Raw genomic sequence first — 27,500 nt, 5'->3', positions numbered from 1 at the left:
GGTTTAAGGTGAGGGACTGTGCTTTAAGGCGAGGGACTGTGCTTTACGGTGAGGGACTGTGGTTTAAGGGACTGTGCTTTTAGTTTAGGGACTTTGCTTTTAGGGACTGTGCTTTACGGTGAGGGACTGTGGTTTAAGGTGAGGGACTGTGCTTTAAGGGACTGTGCTTTTAGTTTAGGGACTGTGCTTTTAGGGACTGTGCTTTACGGTGAGGGACTGTGGTTTAAGGTGAGGGACTGTGCTTTAAGGCGAGGGACTGTGCTTTAAGGTGAGGGACTGTGGTTTAAGGTGAGGGACTGTGCTTTAAGGCGAGGGACTGTGCTTTAAGGTGAGGGACTGTGCTTTTAGGGACTGTGCTTTACGGTGAGGGACTGTGGTTTAAGGTGAGGGACTGTGCTTTAAGGCGAGGGACTGTGCTTTAAGGTGAGGGACTGTGCTTTTAATTTAGGGACTGAGCCTTAAGGTGAGGGACTGTGCTTCAAGGTGAGGAACTGCGCTTTAAGGTGAGGGACTGTGCTTTAAGGTGAGGGCCTGTGCTTTAAGGTGAGAGACTGTGCTTTAAGGTGAGGGACTGTGCTTTACGGTGAGGGACTGTGCTTTACGGTGAGGGACTGTGGTTTAAGGTGAGGGACTGTGCTTTAAGGCGAGGGACTGTGCTTTACGGTGAGGGACTGTGCTTTAAGGTGAGGGACTCTGCTTTAAGGCGAGGGACTGTGCTTTACGGTGAGGGACTGTGCTTTAAGGTGAGGTACTGTGCCTTAAGGACTGTGCTTTAAGGTGAGGGACTGTGCTCTAATTGAGGGACTGTGCTTTAAGGTGAGGGACTGTGCTTAAAGGCGAGGGACTGTGCTTTAAGGTGAGGGACTGTGCTTTTAATTTAGGGACTGAGCTTTAAGGTGAGGGACTGTGCTTCAAGGTGAGGGACTGCGCTTTAAGGTGAGGGACTGTGCTTTAAGGTGAGGGACTGTGCTTTAAGGTGAGGGATTGTGCTTTAAGGTGAGGGACTGCGCTTTAAGGTGAGGGACTGTGCTTTAAGGTGAGGGACTGTGCTTTAAGGTGAGGGACTGTGCTTTAAGGTGAGGGACTGTGCTTTAAGGTGAGGGACTGTGCTTTAGGGTGAGGGACTGTGCTTTAAGGTGAGGGACTGTGCTTTAAGGTGAGGGACTGTGCTTTTAATTTAGGGACTGTGCTTTAAGGTGAGGGACTGTGCTTCAAGGTGAGGGACTGCGCTTTAAGGTGAGGGACTGTGCTTTAAGGTGAGGGACTGTGCTTTAAGGTAAGGAACTGTGCTTTAAGGTAAGGAACTGTGCTTTAAGGTGAGGGACTGTGCTTTAAGGTAAGGGACTGTGTTTTAAGGTGAGGGACTGTGCTTTAAGGTGAGAGACTGTGCTTTAAGGTAAGGGACTGTGCTTTAAGGTGAGGGACTGTGCTTTAAGGTGAGGGACTGTGCTTTAAGGTGAGGGACTGTGCTTTAAGGTGAGGGACTGTGCTTTAAGGTGAGGGACTGTGCTTTAAGGTGAGGGACTGTGCTTTAAGGTAAGGGACCGTGCTTTACGGTGAGGGACTGTGCTTTAAGGTGAGGGACTGTGCTTTAAGGTGAGGGACTGTGCTTTAAGGTAAGGGACTGTGCTTTAAGGTGAGGGACTGTGCTTTAAGTTGAGGGACTGTGCTTTAAGGTGAGAGACTGTACTTTAAGGTGAGGGACTGTGCTTTAAGGTGAGGGACTGTGCTTTAAGGTGAGGGACTGTGCTTTAAGGTAAGGGACTTTGCTTCCAGGTGAGGGACTGTGCTTTAAGGTGAGGGACTGTGCTTTAAGGTAAGGGACTGTGCTTTAAGGTAAGGGTGGAAAGGATCTTTTGTTTTCACTGGTGTATTTTGTCATAGAATCAATCACATCACTTAATTATGTTCTCGCTACATTAAAAAGGGGTATTAAAAGATGTCATAACCATCACCATATATATTTACAATTGTTAAACAACAAGAAAATAGGTATATATCCACGTCCCAAGCAAGCGTATCAAACGGCCCAGGTGTCACGGGGCTTGTTCAAGCTTGGCGCTGCTCCGATTAACCTCGGGGGCACGCGAATCATAGTATCGTGGCGCCTGGCGTCAGCAACTTCGTTAAGTACATAAAAAAAAAGACTGAAAACAAGAAATGAATGTAAATAAAATGAATAAAAGAGCCAACGATATACCACGCTATACGAATCAGCGTACTCAAAGGTTTTCCTACTCACGAGGCGAGGGTCACAGTGTTCACACGAACAAGTGGTATGGCAAAGTGACCGATTACATGCTAGAGTAAACCCAGGTGAGGCACACCTACGCGCATGCGCATTACAATAAGGGGATACGAGGAAACTTACTTTTAAACAAAAATAAACTTGTAGATGTACATCTTCACTGTATAAATATTTACCAATATTTACAAGTACTTTAAAAATCGGGTTACTATAAACCCGATATAGCAGTTAACAAATAATTTACACAAAAATGGTAAATATGTTATATAATCCCTTTACAGAGGGACTGTGCTTCCAGGTGAGGGACTGTGCTTTAAGGTGAGGGACTGTGCTTCAAGTAAGGAACTGTGCTTTAAGGTGAGGGACTGTGCTTTAAGGTAAGGAACTGTGCTTTAAGGTGAGGGACTGTGCTTCAAGGTCAGGGACTGTGCTTTAAGGTAAGGGACTGTGCTTTAAGGTAAGGGACTGTGCTTCCAGGTGAGGGACTGTGCTCTAAGTTGACTATGCAATCTAAGCTGAGCGACCGTAAATTAAACACACACGGTCCAATGCCGGGAGACCGAACCACTGATGGCGTTCACTCTTCAACTCAACGCAGAACTGAGCACGGCAAACGCAACCCCGCCTCTCGTATTTCCCGAACGAGCATGTAGGCACTTTTATTCGGCTATTATTTAGTGTTTTCGCCCTTACCGTCTTTCGTTTTAAGGGCGAAGAATTGGATTCCGCACAGACGCGTAGTGTAAAGACGCTCATTTGCCGGATCTCATGTATGTATTTGTTAAGAGAAGACGAAATGCTGCAGATAGGTACCACGGTTGCAAATGGGACTGTGTGGATTTGCCTAAATAACTCCCTTGTTATATCAAACAGTAAGGGTAGTATTCTCGCTTCCTTGTCCGTTTTCTTAACTAGTCGTTATGTTTTTTTCTCATACAAGTATACATAATAAAGCCGCCGCTGGTAATGCTGTTTTTGTTTTTGTTTGTTTTCCGATAATAGCAGTTGCGTAGATTTTGCCGATGAATTTCCGAGGAAGTGATCTGGACGGTAAGAATAACTATCTGTGGATATTTTTGTCAATACTTAGTAACTAGGAGGAAATATTCATGTTTACGAGAATCTAAGTAATAAATCCAAGATAGAAAGTTCATGGTAGGAAATACAACGATTCATTTAGTGTAGTATTAGTATTTTTATAAATATACAAGTATATTCATAGTACTTGAATATATATATTTATGCAAGGGGAACCAGCCACAATTAGAAATTTCACTGAATTTCTTAGTGTGGCCGTTTTCCTGTTTTAAATTTGTGTGCACGTTACTGTGTTTGTGTTCATGTTTATATTTATTTAATGTATATTTGTATGTTTGTATTTTCGTCGTCTCTGTCTTCCGAATTGCCAGCGTATTTTGTTCCTTTGTTTTTAGGAGTTTAGAGTACAGCATATTACTTACATTTGATGTTCTTGTTATGTTATGTTATATTATGATATATACATATATGTGTGTGTATTTGTACAACTATATGCGTGTGTGTGTGTGTGTGTGTGTGTGTGTGTGTGTGTGTGTGTGTGTGTGTGTATGATTGTATTTATATACATACACACACAATCACACACACACACATATTGTGTGCGAGTGTGTGAAATATACATAAATAAATCCAAGCAGTAATGAATAAAAGAACAATGCACACATAAACACAAATGTGAATATATATATATATATATATATATATATGTATGTATGTATATATGTGTGTGTGTATGTGTGTGTGTATTTATATACATGTATATATATATATATATATATATATATATATATATATATTCATATATCTATCCATTCATATATATATATTTATATGTGTGTGTGATATATATATATATATGTTTGTGTGTATGCGTGCGTGTTTATTATATATATATATATATATATATATATATATATGTGTGTGTGTGTGTGTGTGTGTGTGTGTGTGTGTGTATGTGTGTGTGTGTGTGTGTTATATATATATATATATATATACAGTATATATATATATATATATATATATGTGTGTGTGTGTGTGTGTGTGTGTGTGTGTGTGTGTGTGTGTGTGTGTGTGTGTGTGTGTGTGTATGTGTGTGTGTGTTGTATATATATATATATATATATATATATATATATATGCATATATATATAATACACATACACACACATATATATGTATATAATAATGCACACACACAGACACACACACACACACACACACATACACACAGACACACACACATATATATATATATATATATATATATATATATGTGTGTGTGTGTGTGTGTGTGTGTGTGTGTGTGTGTGTGTGTGTGTGTTATATATATATATATATATATATATATATATATATATATATATGTGTGTGTGTGTGTCTGTGTGTATGTGTGTGTGTGTGTGTGTGTGTGTGTCTGTGTGTGTGCATTATTATATACATATATATGTGTGTGTATGTGTATTATATATATATATGCATACATATACAAATTTGAATGAAGAACAAACATTCTTCTAGTGTAGCACCACGGACACGTCCCAGTGCAGTCCAACACAAATCTCAGACAGAGTGTGAACCGACAGTCCCTTTCCTTTCGTACAAATATCAGACTCTGTGGAGATCGTTCTTCGTCATTTATTCATGTTTTTTCCTTGTTTTCTTTGCTATTGTCTAGTTGTTTTGGAAATGTCAAGGTCTGATCCATACTAAAAAAAATAATAATAATAAAAATAAATGGCAGGTTTGTGGTAGGCCGAAAAAACAAAGGTAAAAGTCTACAATTATTTAAAACAAACAAACCGAAACATAAAAAATGTAAACACAATAAAATCACTCAGAACGGACAATAAAAAAAAAAAAAAAAAAAAATTGGAATTAAAACAAGCACTAAAATGATAGCTAAAAACCGAAACATAAAATAAGAAAACAATAAAGAAAAAAAAAACTTGAGACACAACATAAAATAATAACATTAAAATGATGCTAGAAACATAACATAAGGCTACAACATTAACTAAAAACTAAGACGGTCCAGCAAAATAAATTCAAAAGCTCCTATAAACATCTCATTTTCTTCTTAATATATTTAGTTTCTGTGGCCATAAACTTAACTCTAGTTACCTTTTTGGTTCGGTGGGTCTTGCAGATCGAAAAGAAAAGGGCGAGTCCGGAGTCCCAGCGTTGACCCTACGTCCTACTCGATTAATCTGGCCGCCAGACACAAGGCGAGAGCGGGCGAAAAAAAAAAAAAAAGCATGGCGGACGCTTATCTTTTGGTTCTATTTTAAAATACGTTAATTCGCAAGGATACTCTGGTAGAATTTATTTTGCTGGTTACAATAATGAAATAACAAAATTGTACAATCAATATGAAAATAAGAACAAATAAAAGTTAAAAATGCGATAAACAACTAAACCAACAAAAACTCAATAAAACAGTATATAAAAAATTAATAGTTAAAAAGGTGATTTTTTTGGCCAGCCTTCCTTGGAGAGGCGTGCTTCGCCAAAAGATGGCGCTCCACAAATATAGGGGGTAACCCACTTAATAATCTTCAGATCACTACAATAGCTTCTTTATTTTAGCAGTGAAGGCTGAAAGAAGAATTACTGATGAGCAAAGGCAACAATTCTGCGTGTTGTAGTGTTCAGGATAGAATTCATGTATTTTTGAGGATTGTAGGTGTTCCCAGGACCCAAGAAGGGCGGCGGGTTATTACTGGGCCCCGCGACAGCAGTGTACGAGTGTTAGCCAAAACGTTTTGTTTTTGTGATAATATTACACCTCTGAAAGTAAAGGGAGCCAGGCTTTAGTCAGAGGCCCGAGAGGTGCAGTGCTTGGGCCCTGAGTGTTTGAGCATTTAGCAGCACTGTTGTGTATTCAAGAACTGCACACTCACTCGCCAGGGGAAGCGGTGCAACGAGCAACTGGCCTGGATTGCGAGACTGCAGTAGGTGGGAGGCTAAGAGGTCGGTCGCTCCTCCTGCTGAGTGAGACAGATTGTCAGTTCCGTATTACTCTATATTCTACTGTAAAGTTATGTATTCGAAGCTATTTGTCCTTCACGGATTATTAATTGCAGAAAATAAAAACAACGCCATAGAGGAAGGAGACCCGCTTTTCAGGCCAGTGATGATAATAGTAATAAGAAATTATGATGATGATTATGACGATGATGATGAATGTTCACAATTATTATTTACATGTCCAGCATTCATGTTAATTTTTTTTCTTTTTTTTTCCATTAAATGGCAGCGATTGTAACAGCAATTAAGGAAAATATTTTAAAAAGTAAAGTGAGAGTAATAAATATGTTAAACAGAAAATCTATTATGATTTTAAGATTCTCTTAGACTAGAAAAGTATCCACGTATATATATATGAATGTGTATGCACATACATATATATGTATATGTATGTATATATATGTATATATATGTATATATATACATATATTTATATATATATATACATACACACACACACACATATATATATATATATATATATATATAAATATATATATATATATATATATATATATATATATATATACATACACACACACACACATATATATATATATAAATATATATATATATACATACACACACACACACACCACACACACACACACCACACACACACACACATATATATATATATACATACACACACACACACACACACCACACACACACACACCACACACACACACACATATATATATATATATATACATACACACACACACACATATATATATATATACATACACACACACACACATATATATATATATACATACACACACACACACATATATATATATATAAATATATATATATATATATATATATACATACACACACACACACATATATATATATATATATACATACACACACACACACATACACACACACAATCACACACACACATACACACACACACACATATATATATATATATAAATATATATATATATACATACACACACACACACATATATATATATATAAATATATATATATATATATATATAAATATATTATATATGTGTGTGTGTGTGTGTGTGTGTGTGTGTGTGGTGTGTGTGTGTGTGTGTGTGTGTGTGTAAAATTGTATATGCTGTCTGAGTGTGTGTGTGTTTACCTTTCAAAGTCCATCGTGAAGGATCTTTAAGGAAAAAAATCCTTCCATTCCATCTCCTCAGACTTCCGCGACAAGATACCGAACTTTTATCAATATACATCGATTTCGGCAACAAATTTATTTCTCATAGTTTACTTATCGTCTCTTCTCTTATCCTGTGTGTGTGTGTGTGTGTGTGTGGTGTGTGTGTTTATGTGTGTGTGTGTGTGTGTGTGTGTGTGTGTGTGTGTAGATAGAGATAGAGAGATATACAGATTGATAGATAAATCAGTTTTTTCGCCCAACTTTTTTCCAACAACTATTTCATTTTCCTTTCATTTCCACCTTTACTATTTTACACTTCTCACTTATTCTCGTTTCAGTCTCCCTTCCCCTTCCCCGTGTTCCGCGTTAACACAGAGAAAGCTCTTTAAGTGCATAAGGAAATTAAGAAAAACTTTCTTCACAAAGTTAGGATTAAGACTGAGAAGGAATCGCGCTCGCTTGGATGGGTGGGTTGGGGGGTGGGGTGGGGGGAGGGGCAGCGCTTGGTATATTATATATTCGTTTGCAAAATAGCAGCTATCGGAGACAATGGAAGAGCCCTTTAGAATTACTGGAAAAGCTACACTGTATTTCTTTTCGTCTTTTTTTATTAGGAGTTTCACCTGACTCGAAAGGAGTGGGAGAAGACACGAACTATGCCAACGCACAGCGAGGACCACGCGATTAAGCAGCAAACGGCGGGTAACGTATTATTACGCCCAAGACATTGCTGTGTGTATTTGACCTGTCTGTGAGGGTCGCCTTGTTTTTATATATACACAGTGCAGTGGTTCGGGAACGAAGAAATATTGTTTTCTTTATAACATTGTAGTTATTGTTTTGACTGTTGTTCTTTCTTACATCAATATATAGAGAGAATATATTAGGTGAATATTAAAGCGACGAGTTTATGGACAAGCCCCACTCTGTGTGTGTATGTGAATGAATATGTATGCTTGTAAATATGTATAGAAGTATATATGGTTATGTATAAGATATATACACATGTGTATGTGTGCAATGATGGTCATTTTCCTTTAGATTTGCTAAGGGAAAAGTGAAAGGGAGGGTCATCAGTTAATTTTCTCCTTTAGATTTGGTAATCCAGTACCAACGTATTAGCATAGGGACCTCAGACGCGATCTTGCTATTGCTGGGGCATTTCGGTTTTGGTCTCTAGTAGTTGAATGTACTACACAGATTCCTAAGCGAATAAACCCTGAGGAGAAATCTGGAGTTCCCGAGGTAGCTCTTCAGTGACCTCAACTTCGCTCAACTTCGCTCTGGTAACTCGAGGCTACTCTTTGCAAATCTCACTGAGCCGAACTGAAGTGGTAGGTCGATATCATTGGCACACAGCAACAATAATTAATAGCAGCCCTCGAGCGGCCCATGGAAACTGTTCCATTTCATTAGCAGCGGAAATAGAGTACATTTCCCGAGAGTGAATCATGCGGCACTCTCACTAACTGCATATTCCTAGGAATTAATTGACTTTGTCGATACTGTATACTTCGCTTTGATGGTTCGTGCCGTTTCACAAAAGCGTATTTTATATACTGAAGTGATCATTACGTTCCAGTGTTTGTGTGTGCATTATTATTATTATTATTATTATTATTATTATTATTATTATTATCATTATTACATATTGCATTCATTGCAAAGTGCCTTTATAACGTGTGTATGTGTCTGTAAGTGTGTTTGTCACACTAAATAACAAACAGATAAGATAATAGAAAACTGATTGAAGATCTAAGATGAAAATATTCGTTAGAATTAATCAACAGTTTATTTATTTTCAAATAAAGCAGATTTTACTTAGTCACTGTCACTGTATATATATACATACACACACACACACACACACACACACATATATATATATATATATATATATATATATATAAATATATATATATATACATACATACATACATACATACATACATATACATATAAATCTATCTATCTATACATACATACATATATAGAGAGATCTATAAATATATATACATACACATATATATGTATTTACATATATATATATATATATATATATATGAACAGAACAATATTTCATAGGTCTCATAATTCGCGTAATAAGCTCACAATGTCCCACTTTGGGGTAGTGCAACAGACTCGAGAAATCCTGAAAAGGGAGTTTCAGGAAAAACTTTGTGTAACTTTTATCGCTATGCTGGCATCTGTAGTGTGCACCTCGTTCAGCAGCTGAAAATGTTGCATTGGTTCTTGATTGGCCTGACACACACGCAAACTCGCGAGTATGCACACACACACACACACACACACACACACACACACACACACACACAGACTCGCGAGTATACACACATACATGAACACACACACACACACAAACTTGTGCACACACGCAAATACACATACACGACTTACAGTTAATGTAACACGAACATATTTACAAATACACGCACAAACAAACGGACAAATTCTTTTTGTTTTCGTGTGATTATAATAATAATGATAATCGTAATAATGGTAATAATAATAAGAGTAATAATAAAAATAATGATAATAATGATAATAGTAATAATAATAATAATAATAATAATAATAATAATAATAATGATAATAACGATAACAATAATAATAGCAATAATGATAGTAACTTATAATAAGAAGGAGAACAAGAGCCGTATTTGGTATAGTTTTAATAGGTTTCCGGAATCGAAAAAAAAAAACTATTTAAATACTATTCCACATTTTAACTCACTTGTTATAATCTAAAACTGCAATCTTTGTACTTTCAACAAACCAATAGTTTCTTTTCAGCATTTTGTAACAGACGTGCAGTTGTTAAATAAGCCATGGTATCCTTAATACAATACCTTAACTAAAATATCCTTCAACAAACAGGAAAAATATTAAGTTTAATTCTCTCCTTGCCTTCAATTGATTCTAAACGGTAGGCGCCGAGACGACCCTCTCAGATAAGCAAAGATCCACCTGCATTTCCCTACCATGACGTAATATTACTCTACCCGCCGTTCAATAGATTTATATACATATACAAATACATATGTATGTGTGTGTGTGTGTGTGTGTGTGTGTGTGTGTGTGTGTGTGGGTGGGTGTGTTTGTATATATATATGTGTATGTATATATACATATATATACATATATGTATATATGTATATATGTAGATATGTATATACATACATATATATGCGTGTATATATGTATATATATACATATGTGTATTTATACATATGTATATATGGGAAGGGTGTAGTATGATAAAGATGAAAAGGAGAGGAATAATGAAATAATTGGCGGGAAAAAGATGGACGAAATAACTTATATTTATCTACCAATCTGTCTATATATGCACACACACGCACACACACACACACACACACACACACACACAGGAGAAGAGAAGAGATGACAAGTAAAGAATCAATAAATCACACACACACACACATACATATATATATATGCACACATACACACACAGCATATACAATTACACACACATACATTTATGTATGTATATTTAAATACACACACACAAACAAACGAACAAACACACAAACACATACAAACAAACACACACACACACAAACATATACAAACAAACACACACAAACACACATACACAAACACATACAAACAAACACACACAAACAAACACACAAACTCATACAAACACACACTATATATATATGCACACACACACACACATATATATCTATTTATATATATTAATTTATGCGCATATATCCTGAACTCTCCAACTTCTAGAGAACGCCACTTGTGCCTGTAAAGAACAGTTTTAGTTATAGGAAAAGGAGAGACAATAACTGCCTGTCGTAGCAGAGGAAGATTTAACGTGTTCTAGGCGCTAAAGGAATCCCTTTCCCCTTGCATCGGAGCACAGCCAATCACAACCAATCCTTTGAAGCAAATCCGTCTGTATTTGTATATTTATCTCTTGTCTCTCCTATTTCTAGGGCAATAGGTAAGTTTCCCCTTGAACTTTGCCATCAGAAGTCGCCGTTTTCGCTGGGAATAGAAAACGGGGGAAGGACGAGAACGACCTTGGAAATGGTCGTCTGAAGGAGGCAAAGGTCCCGTTCTCGGCCGCCTGTCAACGCCTTTGGTGCTCCGAGCCTCAAGGATTTCACAAGTAAGGGAAGGCAGAGGCGCGGCGTGCATTCGCTCTGTGTCTGCCAAGCTCTCTCTCGCTTACTTTTTCAGCAGCCCGTTACATACATAGAGAGTGCCGGTATTACCTGCACATATATAAACATAAAGGGAAAAAAAAAAAAAAAAAAAAAAAAAAATATATATATATATATATACATGTATGTACACACACACATATATGCATACACATATATGTATATGTATATATAAGTATACACACATATATATATATATGGATAGATAGATATAGTGCGTATGTTTATATTTAAATATGTATGTGTGTGTAGGTGTGCGCATAAATGTATACATAGACATACGCACGCGCGTACACATATATACATTATTTGTGTATATATACATATACGACACAAAGACAAACACAGTAACGTGTACACAAATATGAAAGGAAAACCGCCACAGTAAGAAAATAAAATAAAATTGAAATGTAACGTTTCGAACTCTTCACGAAGAGTTCGAAACGTTACATTTCAATTTTATTTTATTTTCTTACTGTGGCGGTTTTCCTTTCATATACATATACATATACATACACGCACACACACACACACACATATATATATGTGTGTGTGCGTATGTATATGTATATAGTTGTATGTGTGTGTGTTTGTGTGCATACAGATCTAATCATATATATATATATATATATATATATATATATATATGTATTCACACACCCAAATATATATATATCACATGCGCGCGCGCAGTATATGTAACTGCAGTAGCCCTTGTTTCATGCATAGTTAACTTGGAGAGTTTAGTCTTTCGTCACGACAGACACAATTTCCATTTTTCATTTCTATACTTTCTGTTATATGCATTTCGTCTGCTATTCCTTTCAAGACCTAGCGATAATAAGAATTTAAATGAACACGTAGCAATAAAGATCCAGTGAAATGTACTTCATATAGAAATGGTTTACATTTTTTTTTTTTTTTTCGTTTCGACCACCTGAAGCAAGACGTAAAGAAATTATCCATCGTAACTTCACTCTTTGTCTCGCTTTCGATAATCGTATTCAAGAGGACGGAGTCTGCTAGAGGAGAGGATCTTAAAATCATAGATTTTCTGAGTAACACAATTTTTAACCTTAGTTCACAACTTCTTTTTATATATATTCCTTATTGCTGTTACAATCACTGCCATTATAACGAAAAAGATAAATTTTGATATGATTGTTGGACACGTCAATAATCATTGTGAACATTCATCATCATCGTCATAATAATAATTTATAATAATTATTATCATCACAGGTCTCAAAAGCGGGTCCCCTTCCTGTATGGCGTTGCTCTTATTTTCTGCAATTGCTAATCCGTGAAGGACAAATAGTTTCGAATACATAACTTTACAGTAGAATATAGAGTAATACGGAACTGACAATCTGTCACACTCAGCAGGAGGAGCGACCGACCTCTTAGCCTCCCACCTACTGCAGTCTAGCAATCCAGGCCAGTTGCTCGTTGCACCGGTTCCCCTGGCGAGTGAGTGTGCAGTTCTTGAATACACAACAGTACTGCTAAATGCTCAAACATTCAGGGCCCAAGCACCGCACCTCTCGGGCCTCTGACTAAAGCCTGGCCCCTTTTACTTCCAGAGGTGTAATATCTGGAAGTAACAAAAAAAAAAAAACGTTTTGGCTAACACTCGTACACTGCTGTCGCGGGGCCCTGTAATAACCCGCCGCCCTTCTTGGGTCCTGGGAACACCTACAATCCTCAAAAATACATGAATTCTATCCTGAACACTACAACACGCAGAATTCTTGCCTTTGCTCATCAGTAATTATTCTCTGAGTCTTCACTGCTAAAATATAAAGGCTATAACAAATAAAACAAGGAAAGAGCATGAATCATTGACAAAGAACAATATTTTCCACAGGATGACAGGGTCTGTTGTTGGTAGGAGCTTTGAAGTTTGTGTTGGACTGAACTGGGACGTGTCCATGGTGCTACACTAGAAAAATATATATTTGTTTGTTCTTTATTTAAATGTGTATATTTGTCAATGTTATATGTATGCAGATGTGCGCGCTACACACACACATACATACATACATACATATATGTTTGTATTTATGCATGTATGTATACATTTGTTTATTATCTATTTAGATATATATATTCGTCTATGTTATACATATGCAGACGCACACAAAACCCACAAGCATACACACACAAATATATACATATATATGTGCATCTGTGTATGTATGTATGCAGTGTTCTTTTATTAATTTCTACTTGGATATATATATGCCTGTAAAGGGTATATATGACACCTTAAACATATGGTTTAGCAGGGGTAGTTAAACGGACGGTTGGCTTAACTTCTTTTATTGAGAAGCGTAAGCAACACAGATATTAACACGGATACAAGTCTTCGTAAGGCTAAGTGCTTGGTCTGCCCGGAGGGCGGACCCGGCCAGCCTGACCCGCAGCGACAGGCAAGACTCTCTGAAAGGAATGAGACTGACTTGGGTCATCCTGAGCCTTAAGTACAGGTGTGGGGGCGTGGGGCACGTTGGGGCGCCTGCGGTGAAGCCACGCATACACGTGCTTCTGTACGCCACGTGGAAGCTATTTATACATACTTATATTGCTCGGCCACCTACTCACGCCTTGCCCTCGAGGCGTCTGATATTTGCCTCAAGGGTGACCCAACCTGGCTGGTTCTTGACTTGTAAACACTTCGTTCTTGCGTGTAATGTCCCTGATGCATCTTCGTGGCTGCTCGTCCCTGTCATCGTCTTCATCTTTGTCCCTGGTAAATCCGTTCGTCCTCGACATCCACACGTCCTCGAAGGTCTCGCACAGTTCCTCCTTGACTTCGGATTCGTCCTCGTAGTCCTCGACCAGGCCTAACTCGGCGGTTTACTCGCCCAATGCACTTTCTGCAGATCTCATCCAGGTCCTTCTGACGTCCTCGTTGTCCTCGTCAGGATCACGGGCGTCCGGCAGGAAGTGTCCTCTTCGAGCTCCTAAAGGTTGAGTGGATCTGCGGCGTCCAGGCAAGTTCACAGCATTATGGGTCGACTGGTACCTGCTCTGGCGAGTTCCTGGTCCTTCACTGGATCGACGGGCGTAATTATCCTAGTCTTTTTCGGTTTCTGGCGATTTCCCGGTGACGATTTTTACAGCGCCCGGAGGTGACCGTTTCTGCAGCAGGGCCTCCTTCGGTACTATGACAGATATCGTGAACAAGATTATACACATAAGGGCCAAGATAGTAAGAGAAAAGAAAGACAACAGAGGAGAGGGGATGTTAAGCGCCACTAGCCGATTATTTATATAATTTGCAGTTTTTATGGTTGAATTTTCGTTATTTTCGTCTTCTCTTTTTTTTTCATTTTGTGTTTTATTTTCACAAAGCTAAGGAAAAAAAATAGGAGAGAGAGACGGTAACAGCGGTCCGCATAGACCTAGCTTGGACTGCTAACCGTCTCTGATAGACAGGAGGGTAAATAAGGGAAATGACAAAGCATCCGCAAGGAATTACTTGAACCAATTGTCGTAACGCAGAGAAGAATGAGAGTGAAAGTGACCTCACACAGACCGGACATGGGTGCCAAACACGGAAATTAACGTTCATTTTACACAAATGCAATAAACAAGTTATAGAAGTAATACAAAATTATTTCAAATACTACATTGAATTTAACATTTAATGATATGCGACAGAATGACGCACTAATGAATGGTGACGTGAAACAATTCGCGAACGAATCTTCTCGGGGAAAAAAAATTCTGCCGAGGTAACTTGTCAAGCTGCGCATACAGACTTCAATTGACGGGGGGGTCTCTGTGCCCTAATTTGCCGTACTTTATGAAGCGAAACGAGCTGGGAAAATATTAATAACCCACTCTATCTGCGAGTCTGTGATGGGCGCTCATGCAATGCCCTACGGGTATTTATCATGAATCACAAATCGATGGGATTTACCCCAAACATGGCAGCGACGTCAAGGGGGTGAGCGGGATGTGATTAATAAGAGAATCTCAATTCTAGCTTAAACCCTAGTCCTACATTAATTAACGGACGTAACCGCGGGTCACACCGGCTCAAAAAGTTTCCGAACGAACGTGTCGGAGCGCGGATCTTTAGGCATATACGCAACCCCAAGTAATCAGGCATTCTGACACTATGATAAGGGGAAGATCCCTGGCGCTATATAAAAATGTAAGTAATTCGCTCTAGCGCCGATATAACGTGTCACCAATGAACATGCAACGGATGCTACGCGTTATCCTATAATGTAACAATCTCGAAAACAATATACAGGAAATGCCAGCGGTTCTCACATTCATTTCACGTGTTAAGCAGATGTGACTGAAATGTTTCACTCGGGAGGTCAGGTCAAGACGGGAAATGGGTAGTGAGAAAGAAAAGTGATATGATGTTCATGAAAATAGTAAAATCATGAACGCGCTAAATTCGTTGTAATTGAAATAATACTCTCTAATCACGAGAAAATTTAAACAAATACGTAATAAATGAACGATATTCCTACTGTTTGAACCCATACCGTTGATCACACAGTAATGTCATCTGAGGTCAGCAGTGGAGAGCGTACCATTGCTGCCAATTAGCACTTTAACCTAACAAAACCAGCGCGAACGTAACTGAACATACAGCTTAACACATTTATGGAGAAGATAAAAGAAAGGCCCAAATATGTACTCACAACAGGTTCTGAAGACTTTTGCGTGTATGGAAGCGATTTGGTCCGAGCGGGTGACCATCGGAGGCTGTGAGTCCATTGTTGTGTGCCAAAAGGACACAACTACCACCCTGCCACCAGTTATGTAAAGGGTATATATGACACCTTAAACATATGGTTTAGCAGGGGTAGTTAAACGGACGGTTGGCTTAACTTCTTTTATTGAGAAGCGTAAGCAACACAGATATTAACACGGATACAAGTCTTCGTAAGGCTAAGTGCTTGGTCTGCCCGGAGGGCGGACCCGGCCAGCCTGACCCCCAGCGATAGGCAAGACTCTCTGAAAGGAATGAGACTGACTTGCAAAGCAAAAGTTAAAAGAAAAGACCCGTTACCGGGGGGGAAAGAAGGCGGGAGAGGGGAAGGATAAAGGGGGGGATCGAAAAGATGATTTAGTAAGAGAAAAAAGAGTCGGGGCTTAACCCAACATGCGGGGTAAAAGTTGGGGGGCATAGCTGACCGGGAGGTAGAAAGGAGGATAAAGGCTGGAGAGGGAGACCCCGCGCCATCTGTGCGCGCGTGGCCCTGGCATGGCGGGATTCGCCTTGCATGAGCGAACTCATGGGTCGGCGAGTCCACATGCCCGGGCTGCGGCGCGCACTCGGCTAACGGGAGGTTGGGAGCGGAGAGGGCGGCCTGCCAGGCGCCATCGGGGCCTCACCGTGCACGGACTTCTCGCCCATGGCAACGGTGGCGCCCTCGGCTAACCGGGAGACTGCGAGGGTGAAATACGAGTGAGATCGCTAATCAGAGGCTATCTCCCACGCCCGCGTCGAGCAGAGATTTCTCTCTGTCGGCGGCAGGACTTCCAGGGAGACGTGCTCTGGCGATCTCACCACGCCTGGATTAGCAACACTGGCCATGACATCTCCTCCCCCACTCGCGCGTTGCCACTCCTTACGGCAAAGGAGCCACGGTCATGGCAGGGTGCAGGCGGCAGATGTCACGTGTCGGAAATCCGAAACCAGTGAGATTGAGGTAAGGATTAGGATGAGGGACGCTTACGCTATGGAAGGATGATGAGATGGGGCGTGGGCGAGGTTGAGGTTACGCACGGAAGAGAGAGAGAGGGGGGGGGAAGGGAGTTAAAAACGGGATAGGGCTCTCTTAAGAGGGGTTATTTTAATTAGGAGATTAAAAGGGGGAGTTTTGGAGAAAACATCCACCATAAAAAGTACTTATAAACTAGGGGAATTAAAACATGAATGGTAAAAAAACTAAAAAACGTAAAAAACTTAATAAAATGTAACACAAGAACACAAGTAAAATTGAAAGCTTAAAAAAGGATAGGCAGCAAATTTACGCTGCTCGACATCCGCGCTCGCGAGACCCGGCAACAATCGCGCCGGAGCGTGATTGGCCGAGCTGTGGGGAGCGCGGGTGCCGAGTTTATAGTAAAAAGCGCCGAAGCTTTTTTAACTTAAGTTTTATAAAAGTATAAGAATTAAAAATACGAACGAAACAAGGGAGGAGGATGGGTGAAAGACGTGAAGGAAGTATGAGAAGCACACAAAGGAAAAGATGATGCTGCCAAGCCAGGAACTGGCCCCTGTTCATCGCCTCGGTCTGGCGAGAAGACATCGCGGCCAGGGCCGCCCTTCTTCTCCTGAAGAAGGCATGGTCTACCCAGACGGGCAACCAAAACGCGAGGTTTGTAGTTGTTGTTTACATAGCCTCCTGCGCCAGGGAGAGGCACAGAAGCATTTCTCGTGATCGTGAGGTGATCGTGGGGACGACACAACTCGTCCCCAGCCCATAGTACAGATCCATGTGGGTGCTTTATTCTGATTGATCTGTAGCTTGTGTGCATTTGTATGTAATGTGGGTCTGAGTGCGTGTGTGTGTGAGAGGAGGGTGTGTAAGGGCTTTGAACAGGTGCAGTTTGGCGTGGGAGGCAGCTCATCTAATTGTCAGCACGCCATTTAAAGTAGGTCAAGCTGACGCTGACCCACTTTTCGTGGCGTTTGCTGCTCCCGGAACCGAGGCCGCGGACGAGTCCGAGCCCCGTCCCCCTCGAGGTCCGGGAGGGACTCCTGAGAGAGGGAGACGTGGAATTCTCGGGAATCGGCGGACCAATTCCCGATGTTTCCTAGTCCCCCGAGGTTCCCCCCAACGGGGAGAACAGCTAGCGAGGTAGCCCCCGCTTCGACCTCAGGGAGGTCGATTTGGAGGCTATCCTCGCTATCGGAGTCCCCCAGAATGGTGTTGTCATGGTGACCACGAGGGGGTGCGGTGGTCGCCGGGGGCAGTGGGTCTTTCTTGTCTTTCTTCTTGTGCGTGTTTAGTGGTGATGGTAGTTTGCGTTTGTGTTCGTTTGTGTTTTTTGTAGTATTTGGTTGTGAGCTTAGTTTTGGTTGGCGTTGTGGTTGTGGTTGTGGGAGTAGGTGTGTGCGGGAGGTAGAGGGCTGTGGTTGTGTGGTGGTCGCCGGTCTATCCTCGGTGTTTGTATTTGTTTGTGTGTGATATTCAGCTATGTATAGGTCTTCATCTTCAAAGATTTCCCTGGGAATCACAATGTTAGGGAGGTTGTTTCTTTGTAGGAGTACGGGGACAATGTCTGCGAATCTTTGTGCTTTGTATTTGGCAGCTATCAAAGCTACGTGTAGTATAGTTTGTATTTTAGTGTTAATGTCAGGTGTGAGAGTGTTGGTTTGGGGGAACTGAGGTGGGGGAGGCATTGTGGTTCTCGGGGGAATCGTGGGAGGTCTTGTGGTGATGGGTGTAGATGTCTGTAGGGGTTGTTGAACTGTTGAGGCGTATGTTGGGTTGGTGTTTTGTTTAAGTGCTTGTCTTTTCGTCTTCAGAATCTCTTTTCGTGTAGGGCAAGACCCGCTGACGGCGGCGTGCTGCCCCTCACAGTTGCAACATTTGGTGGGCTTGTTGCAAGTGGCGAAGAAGTGCCCAACTTCGCCACAACGACTGCACCTTTGTTCGTGTGTACATGTGTGTTTTTTGTGATTGTATCTGTAGCACTTCAGGCATTGGTCAATCTGAATGAAGCACTCAGGTTCTATGTTATAGGTGGGGACGGATGTGTTAAACATCACGATCCCACGAGAAATGAGTTTCTGTGCCTCTTCAGGCGATGAGCATCGGATCTTGACGATCCGAGATTCAGGAGGTTTGTAAATGTCAACTACAGTGACATTGTTTTTGGCTGTAATTTCCGCCTGAATGGCCTCACACGATCGTGGCGGGATTGTTTTGTCGATCTTTTTTGCCACGACCGTGCATTTTGCCTTGGTTTCAGGGGAAGGAGTGGGTTTAAAGCCCTTAGCAGCGAGTTTTCTTTGGCCAGATGAGGAGAGGAAGGGGGTCATTTGTTCTGGTTTGGCTACAACAACTTTAAAACCGTTGTGAACTTTAAAGCAGTGCGTGACGGCAACCTCTGTGATTTCAAAGATTTTCTGGAGAGCCACCTCACAGGAGATGGGCTCCCCAGAGTATGTTAATTTGATCATGTGACCCATGATCGCATAGCGTAAGGGTGATGGTGATGGGAAATTGGGGGAAGGCTAGCAAAGCTAATATGACAGGAACGTGGAACGGCGGAAAGTGGTTTCAAAAAAGGGAGGCACACTGAGCAATTAACAGTCTTTGTGTGTTAGGGCCGGTCGGGGTTGAACCCTGCCGAACGGGCGTGAACCCTTATATGTTCGGCCGGCACCTCGCAGTAAAACTGTCAATTGCCACAGTGCTTCGTGTTTTAATTGTAAGTACTCTGACCTACAATTAAAACACTAGCTCCAAAGTAAGGTAAGCGTGATAACACCCAAAGTTATACACACAAGGCCAAGGTCGTCTTTTGCGTGGGGTGTCAAACGATCTCTTTACAAAGAGACCCGCACAAAAACCTTGGGACCTAGTGGTCCTGAGAGCCCCTAGACTGACTTGGGTCATCCTGAGCCTTAAGTACAGGTGTGGGGGCGTGGGGCACGTTGGGGCGCCTGCGGTGAAGCCACGCGTATACGTGCTTTTGTACACCACATGGAAGCTATTTATACATACTTATAATGCCCCTAATATATATATATATGTGTGTGTGTGTGTGTGTGTGTGTGTGTGTGTATTAACACACACACAAACATATATATGTATGTGTGTGTGTGTGTGTGTGCGTGCATATACATGCAAACATACATACATATATATACACATATGTGCACACACACACACACACACAAACACACACACACACACACACACACACACACATACATACACACACACACACACACATACACACACACACACACATATATATATATATACATATATATGTTATATACATATATATATTATATATACATAACAACAAAAACATCAAATACAAAGTGTATGCTGTCTGCTAAAAACAAAGGAACAAAATACACTGGCAATTCGGAAGACAGAGACGACGAAAATACAAACATACAGATATACATTAAATAAATATAAACATGAACACAAACACAGTAATGTGCACACAAAATTGAAAACAGGAAAACGGCCACACTAAGAAATTCAGTGAAATTTCTAATTGTGGCTGGTTCCCCTTGCATAAATATATATTCTCTATAAGTACTATAAATATACTTATATATTTATAAAAATGCTAATACTACACTAAATAAATCGGTGTATTTCCTGCCATGCACTTTCTATATTGGATTTATTACTTAGATTTTCGTTACCTGAATATTTCGTGGTTACTAAGTATTGACAAAAATATCCACAGATAGTTATTTTTACCGTCCAGATCACTTCCTCGGAAATTCATCGGCAAAATCTACGAAACTGCTATTATCGGAAAACAAATAAAAACAAAAACAGCATTACCAGCGGCGGCTTTAATATGAATACTTGTATGAGAAAAAAAAATCATAGCGATCAGTTAAGAGAACGAACAAGCAAGCGAGAATACTACCCTTATTGTTTGATATAACAAGAGAGTTATTTAGGCAAATCCACACAGTCCTATTTACAACCGTGGTACCTATCTGCAGCATTTCGTCTTCTCTTAACAAATACATACATGAGATCCGGCAAATGAGCGTCTTTACACTACGCGTCTGTGCGGAATCCAATTCTTCGCCCTTAAAACGCAAGACGATAAGGGCGAAAACACTATATAATAGCCGAATAAAAGTGCCTACAGGCTCGTTCGGGAAAGACGAGAGGCGGGGTTGCGTTTGCCGTGCTCAGTTCTGCGTTGAGTTGAAGAGTGAACGCCATCAGTGGTTCGGTCTCTCGGCATTGGGCAGTGTGTGAGTTTAATTTACGGTCGCTCGACTTAATGCACAGCCCCTCAAGTCAATCCTCCCTCCTTCCCCCTCCCTCCCTTCTCTTCCCCACACCTTCCTCCTCCTCTCAAAATATATATATATATATATATATATATATATATATATATATATATATGCATCTATATAATGCATATATATATGTATAAATCCATATATATATGTGTATATATATATATATATATATGTATAAGTATAATATGTACTAGCAGCACCGCTTCATATCAAATTATTCCTGTAAAAGTATTGGTGATTCTCAAAATTCCTCAAAACATTATCAGAATGACTGTTATGACTCTCCATACGTTTAAAGACATGGGAGAATAGATGAGAAAAGAAAGGCTCTAGGAGAGAGAAACAGAGACAAAGCGAGAGAAATAGAAATAATACAAGAGAAAGAAGAAAAAAATACAACTACTATAATAACAAGTGTCCGAAATACACGTAAGTTAATTTTTTTTTTTTTTTTTTTTTTTTTTTTTTTTTTTTTTTTTTTTTTTTTTTCCTATTTTGGTCACGTCTTTTATTTCCATATATTTCCTTTGGGTACGTATTTGATTAAGGGAAAGTGCAGACGGCTTAGCTTTGTGGCTCTTAATTGCAGAACTTTAAGACAGATGTCTGAGCTCAGTACGCCGTTGGGAAAAAAACAAGAAAGTGTAAAGACTCATATCTAGCTTTTAGAGTTTAGCAAATTGCGTTGTAATATATTATTTACCTGGGCATATAGTGAAATTTCAAATGCTATAGGAAGTCATGTTCCATTTAAAGCAAGATATGTCTTGAGTTTTAGTTCCTTGGGTTTATTTATTCTCTCTCTCTCTCTCTCTCTCTCTCTCTCTGAGTAAATGAGTAAGGAATAGTGTAATGTTAACGTACCTTTATTGCATTTTCATGATGTGCTTTTGATGAAAATAATGGTTTCTTCATTGCAATAATGCAGCTGGTATTGGTAAACTTCCTAAACATTAAAAGAATATAAGAATTGGGATAAATTAGGACGTTAGACCTGATAATGTATGAACGTTGGCCTCATCAGTTCCTCTGCCGAAGATTGACAGACTGAGGGGGAAAAGTTATATTAGTCTCTGCAGGATCTCCCCCCCCCCCCTTCCCTTCCTTGCGTGGGTGAGGAAACAAAATTTCCTTTTACCAACATCACTACATCAGCATTTCCAAGGCTGGGGTCACCTACGGCAACACAAGTAGCATACAACATTCTATCGCCACATTGTAACTTCCTTTTTGTCAATAGACGTATTAAATCTATACTTCCCCCTAGAGAACTTTTAGCCCTAGGACATTTCTAAACAAGTTAGGGAAGTGATTTTCTGCATCAAGAGAAGCCTACCGTATATATGTGGAAATGCGAAAGTGTGCAAAAAAACACGTATTTCCTATGCTACCAGCTGCTCGAACGACAGCATCGATTACCTGTGAGATAATTTTTATTCTTAGTATACGAATCCAATGTGCATGTTGCAGGTGTAATAGAAACGGCCAAAGAAAAGCATAATCATAGGAATTAATTAGTTATATCGCAATGTTCGAGCAACATTCCTGGTCCTCGTTGCGTGCATACTTCACGCGAAGTTATGGTTTGTGTATATGCAAATACACAAAGAACATCTTGTTGGCATGGCGTGAGCGCTTAAGTACACATTGTAGACAGCCATTGCCTGTTAATTACCCGTACCTACCATCGTAACGACCTCGTTAATGAGCAAGCAAACTGCAACGAAGTTAGAAGCGGACATCGTGTGGTGGAAAGTGTCTTCTCGAACACATGACGGCGACATCAATGGCATCTTTGTCGTGATAAGCTATACATAGGGTGTGACTTACAGACTAAGAGTGTATGTAAATGGCCTGTCACTCTATACGCAGTGCGTGATTCATAAAAAAAAGAAAAAAAAGAAGAAAGAAAAATGAAAAAGTTATTGGTTTATTATTCCATGTATAAGGAAATAAAAAAAAAATGAAACAGAAAAAAATGAGAGGGATCGTCATTCTATACACAGTGTGTGATTTATAAAGAAAAAAATGTATCGTATCTATATATATATGTGTGTGTGTGTGTGTGTGTGTGTGTGTGTGTGTGTGTGTGTGTGTGTGTGTGTGTGTGTGTGTGTGTGTGTGTATATATATATATATTTATATATTTTTTTTATTTCTTATGCGAGAAAGAAGTAATTATAATTCATGTGAAACATTCTGCAAAATGTGTGTATTCTTTGGTTGGAGAAAATATGTTTTACTTAGTATGCAGAAGTCTGTTATGTCTCTTGTAAAAGGGTATTTTGTTTTTGACTTTTGGTGTTTCATGAAAGAAGGTGATAGTATAATGATAATGATATGAGTATTATGATAGTGATCATAATTATAATAATAATTACGCCAGAAAGTTGGTCTGTCTGTCTGTCTTTGCCCCCCCCCCCCCCTCCCTCTCTCTCTCTCTCTCTCTCTCTCTCTCTCTCTCTCTCTCTTTTTCTCTTTCTCTTTCTCTTTCTCTTTCTCTCTTTCTTTCTCTCTCTCTCTCTCTCTCTCTCTCTCTCTCTCTCTCTCTCTCTCTCTCTCTCTCTCTCTCTCTCTCTCTCTTACTCTCTCACACTCTCTCTCTCTCTCTCTCTCTCTCTCTCTTTGTTTGTGTGCGTGTGTGTGTGTGTGTCTGATGACTAGATACTTTTTGATCATTTTTTTAGCAACATACTCATATTGATATTTCCTGAAGCATTTCATTATCTCTTTCACGAAAAATGTATTATTCTTGAGAAAAAAAAAGGAGAAAATCCTTCCCATTTCTACTATGAATATCTGGACAAATAAATCCTACACAAAATTTGGATGAAATACATTTTATTTTCACTATGAATATCTGGACACGAAGCAGAAGTCATCTCACCTTTGTTCTTCAATGAAAAGCTTCATCACGATTCATGAGAGGGAAAATTGCTGATTTGCATAGCGCCGCGCACGGAACAAGCAATTTTTGTTTCTGTTTTATTTCTTCTTCTTTTTTTGTCCTTTTTTTTGTTTGTTTGTTTTTTGTCTTTGTTACTGTTTGTTTGTTTTTGTTGTGTGTTTGTTTTTTAATTTTTTACCTATTTATTTTTTCCTTTATTTTCGTTTTATCGTTTTTTTTTTTTTTGCGTATTTATTTCTACTTCTTTGGTTTTCTTCGTTTATCTATTTATTTTTTTCACATTTTGTTTCTATTTATTTTTCCTTTTTCCTTTTTCCTTTTTTTTTTCGTTTTCCTGTCTTTTTTTTTCTTCCTATTTTTTTTTTTCTATTCTCTTCTCTTTTGTATTTTTTGTTTTTTTTCTTTTTGATTTCTTTTCCTTTATTTGTTTTATTTGTTTAAGTTTTTTTGCTTTCGTTTGGATTTTGTTCAATTACTCTTTCTCTTATTTTTGTCCCTGCCTTAGTCATTTGTTCTTGTTCTTTGCTCTTGTTCTTTATTTTCTTTAATTCTACATGGCTACGGACACGAAAATTAAAACCTTGATTTCCATTTATATTTATCTATTTAAGGAAGGAGGAGGAGGAGGAGGAGGAGGAGGAGGAGGAGGCGGAGGGGAGGAGGAGGGGAGGAGGAGGGGGGAGAGGAGGAGGGTGGGGGGAGGCGGGAGAGGAGGAGGGAGGAGATAGGGGGGAGAGGAGGGAGGATGGAGGGGGGAGAGGAGGGAGGAGGGGGAAGAGGAGGAGGGAGGAGGGAGAGGAAGAGAAGGGAGGGGGGAGAGGAGGAGGGAGGGGGGAGAGGGGGAGGGAAGGGGAAGAGGAGGAGGGAGGAGGGAGGGGGAAGAGGAGGAGGAGGAAGGGGGAGAGGAGGAGGAGGGAGGGGGGGAGGAGGAGGAAGGAGGGGGGGAGGAGGAGGAGGGAGGGGGGAGGGGGGTAGGAGGGGGAAGGGGGGGGAGGAGGAGGAGGGAGGGGGGGAGGAGGAGGAGAGAGGGGGAGGGGGTAGGAGGGGGAAGGGGGGAGAGGAGGAGGAGGGAGGAGGGAGGAAGGAGAGGAGGCGGAAGAGGAGGAGGAGGGAGGGGGGAAAGGAGGAGGAGGGAGGAGGGAGGGGGAAGAGGAGGAGGAGGGGGGAGAAGAGAAGGGAGGGGGGAGGAGGGGGAGGGGGGAGAGGAGGAGGGAGGAGGAGGGAGGAAGGAGAGGAGGAGGGAGGGGGGGAGGAGGAGGAGGGAGGAGGGAGGAAGGAGAGGAGGGGAAAATGGAGGAGGAGGGAGGGGGGAGACACAACTGATAACAGTTTCTTGAACTTTTAATACATAGTGTGGAATATACACATTAAAATATAATAAATAAAAATGAAAAACCTATTATACATCAAAACCCAGGAGAGAGAGAGAGAGAGAAAGAGAGAGAGGGAGAGGGAGAGGAGAGAGAGAGAGAGAGAGAGAGAGAGAGAGAGAGAGAGAGAGAGAGAGAGAGAGAGAGAGAGAGAGAGAGAGAGAGATAAGGGAAGCTTACTCACCGCCCACTCATTAAGCAAAAGCACATTTCATTAACAAATGCACTCCAACTTAGTATTGGAAATTTAGCAACGCTGCTACTCTGCGATTAAAAAAGGCGTCAGAATATTTTGCCAAAGTAAACTGTACATTCTTCTCTAAAGGCCAAAACGTCCAACTGTAAAATCGAGTCCACCACGAGAGAGGGTGGAAGGGCTGCGGGATGGAGCCTCGCACTTGCAACAGACTAACTAAATTATACCTTTTATCAGTGTTTCAAAATGGTGCGAATGATATCTATATATTAAAACATGGTTCATTTTTATCTGTGTTGTCTAATAACGGTAATAAATAAATATATATGTGTGTGTGTGTGTGTGTGTGTGTGTGTGTGTGTGTGTGTGTGTGTGTGTGTGTGTGTGTGTGTGTGTGTGTGTGTGTGTGTGTGGTAAATTTGGAGATGACGCCGAACACCGATTTTCCGATGAACGAAATAGTTTTCATCATGTTTCGAACGAATCTAGCACTCATACGATATCGGTTCTGATACTTGTGGTGGGCATGATACATATCAGGGAATTTAGGGGGGAAATTTCGAGAAATATCGGTAATACATGGGAGAGAACAACATATCCACTCGCTCCTGGGTTATATAGGGGGCTTCGCCTCTTAAACCCCTTTATTTTTTGGGGGTTAGGGGGCTACTGCTCCCCACCCCCCGCCTGGTCCATAAAATTTTCAGGTCGTATGTTCCGGCAGGAGAGAGCCCAAACCCAGTGACAGTTTTACCCACACCTTACCTTAAGCATTGATTCCAGACGGGCCAGGCGGCTTCGGGTCTCTGGGATCGTCGAGGTCGTTCTGAACGTTATTGGCGGGAGTCGTGATCGCTCTCCGACGTTCCTTATCGGACAGCGGAGGGTATAGTTTCGCGGCCTCGGTGAAGAACTGATGATAGACTACATTCGGCTTATACTGGTGGACAAACAGATATCGAGCACGGTATTGTTTGTAGAATTCTAACCGATTACCTGGTCTCCTGCTCCACTCTTTCACGTCACGCCACAACCGCTCAATGTCCTGGGTGTGAATCTCCGGGGTTTACGTGATGCACAAAGTACTTGGTGTGGTTTATGACGGTGGTTTATGACTCGGTGGCCATAGCCGTGCTCACTTAAAGCTCGGTATGCAGTACATCCGTCACTTACGATGACAGACCCGGGGAGAATATACTTCTTTATTAGAAGTATGAGGGTTTCGGCATCACGGTTCCTGCTTAGGGGCTCAACAAAAGGTACAAGGAAGAGCTTCTTGCTTACGCGCCCGATCCCGCCGAACACCCATATCTGGCTCGGCACCCTTCCCG

At 40.5% G+C, this 27,500-nt stretch overlaps 1 long non-coding RNA gene across 1 annotated transcript in view; it reads left to right on the top strand.

The window, feature by feature from the left end:
- The window catches only part of LOC125038846, a 53,108-nt gene that overhangs the window by 10,576 nt on the left and 15,032 nt on the right, over positions 1-27,500 (top strand). The window contains exons 2-3 of the long non-coding RNA XR_007116078.1: positions 8,081-8,168; positions 11,462-11,469. This is a non-coding gene — a long non-coding RNA (uncharacterized LOC125038846). The remainder of the gene's footprint in view (positions 1-8,080; positions 8,169-11,461; positions 11,470-27,500) is intronic.

The sequence above is a fragment of the Penaeus chinensis genome, chromosome 26 (assembly GCF_019202785.1).
Source record: "Penaeus chinensis breed Huanghai No. 1 chromosome 26, ASM1920278v2, whole genome shotgun sequence".
Lineage (NCBI taxonomy): Eukaryota > Metazoa > Arthropoda > Malacostraca > Decapoda > Penaeidae > Penaeus > Penaeus chinensis.
This window is presented reverse-complemented; position numbering and strand designations above follow the sequence as displayed.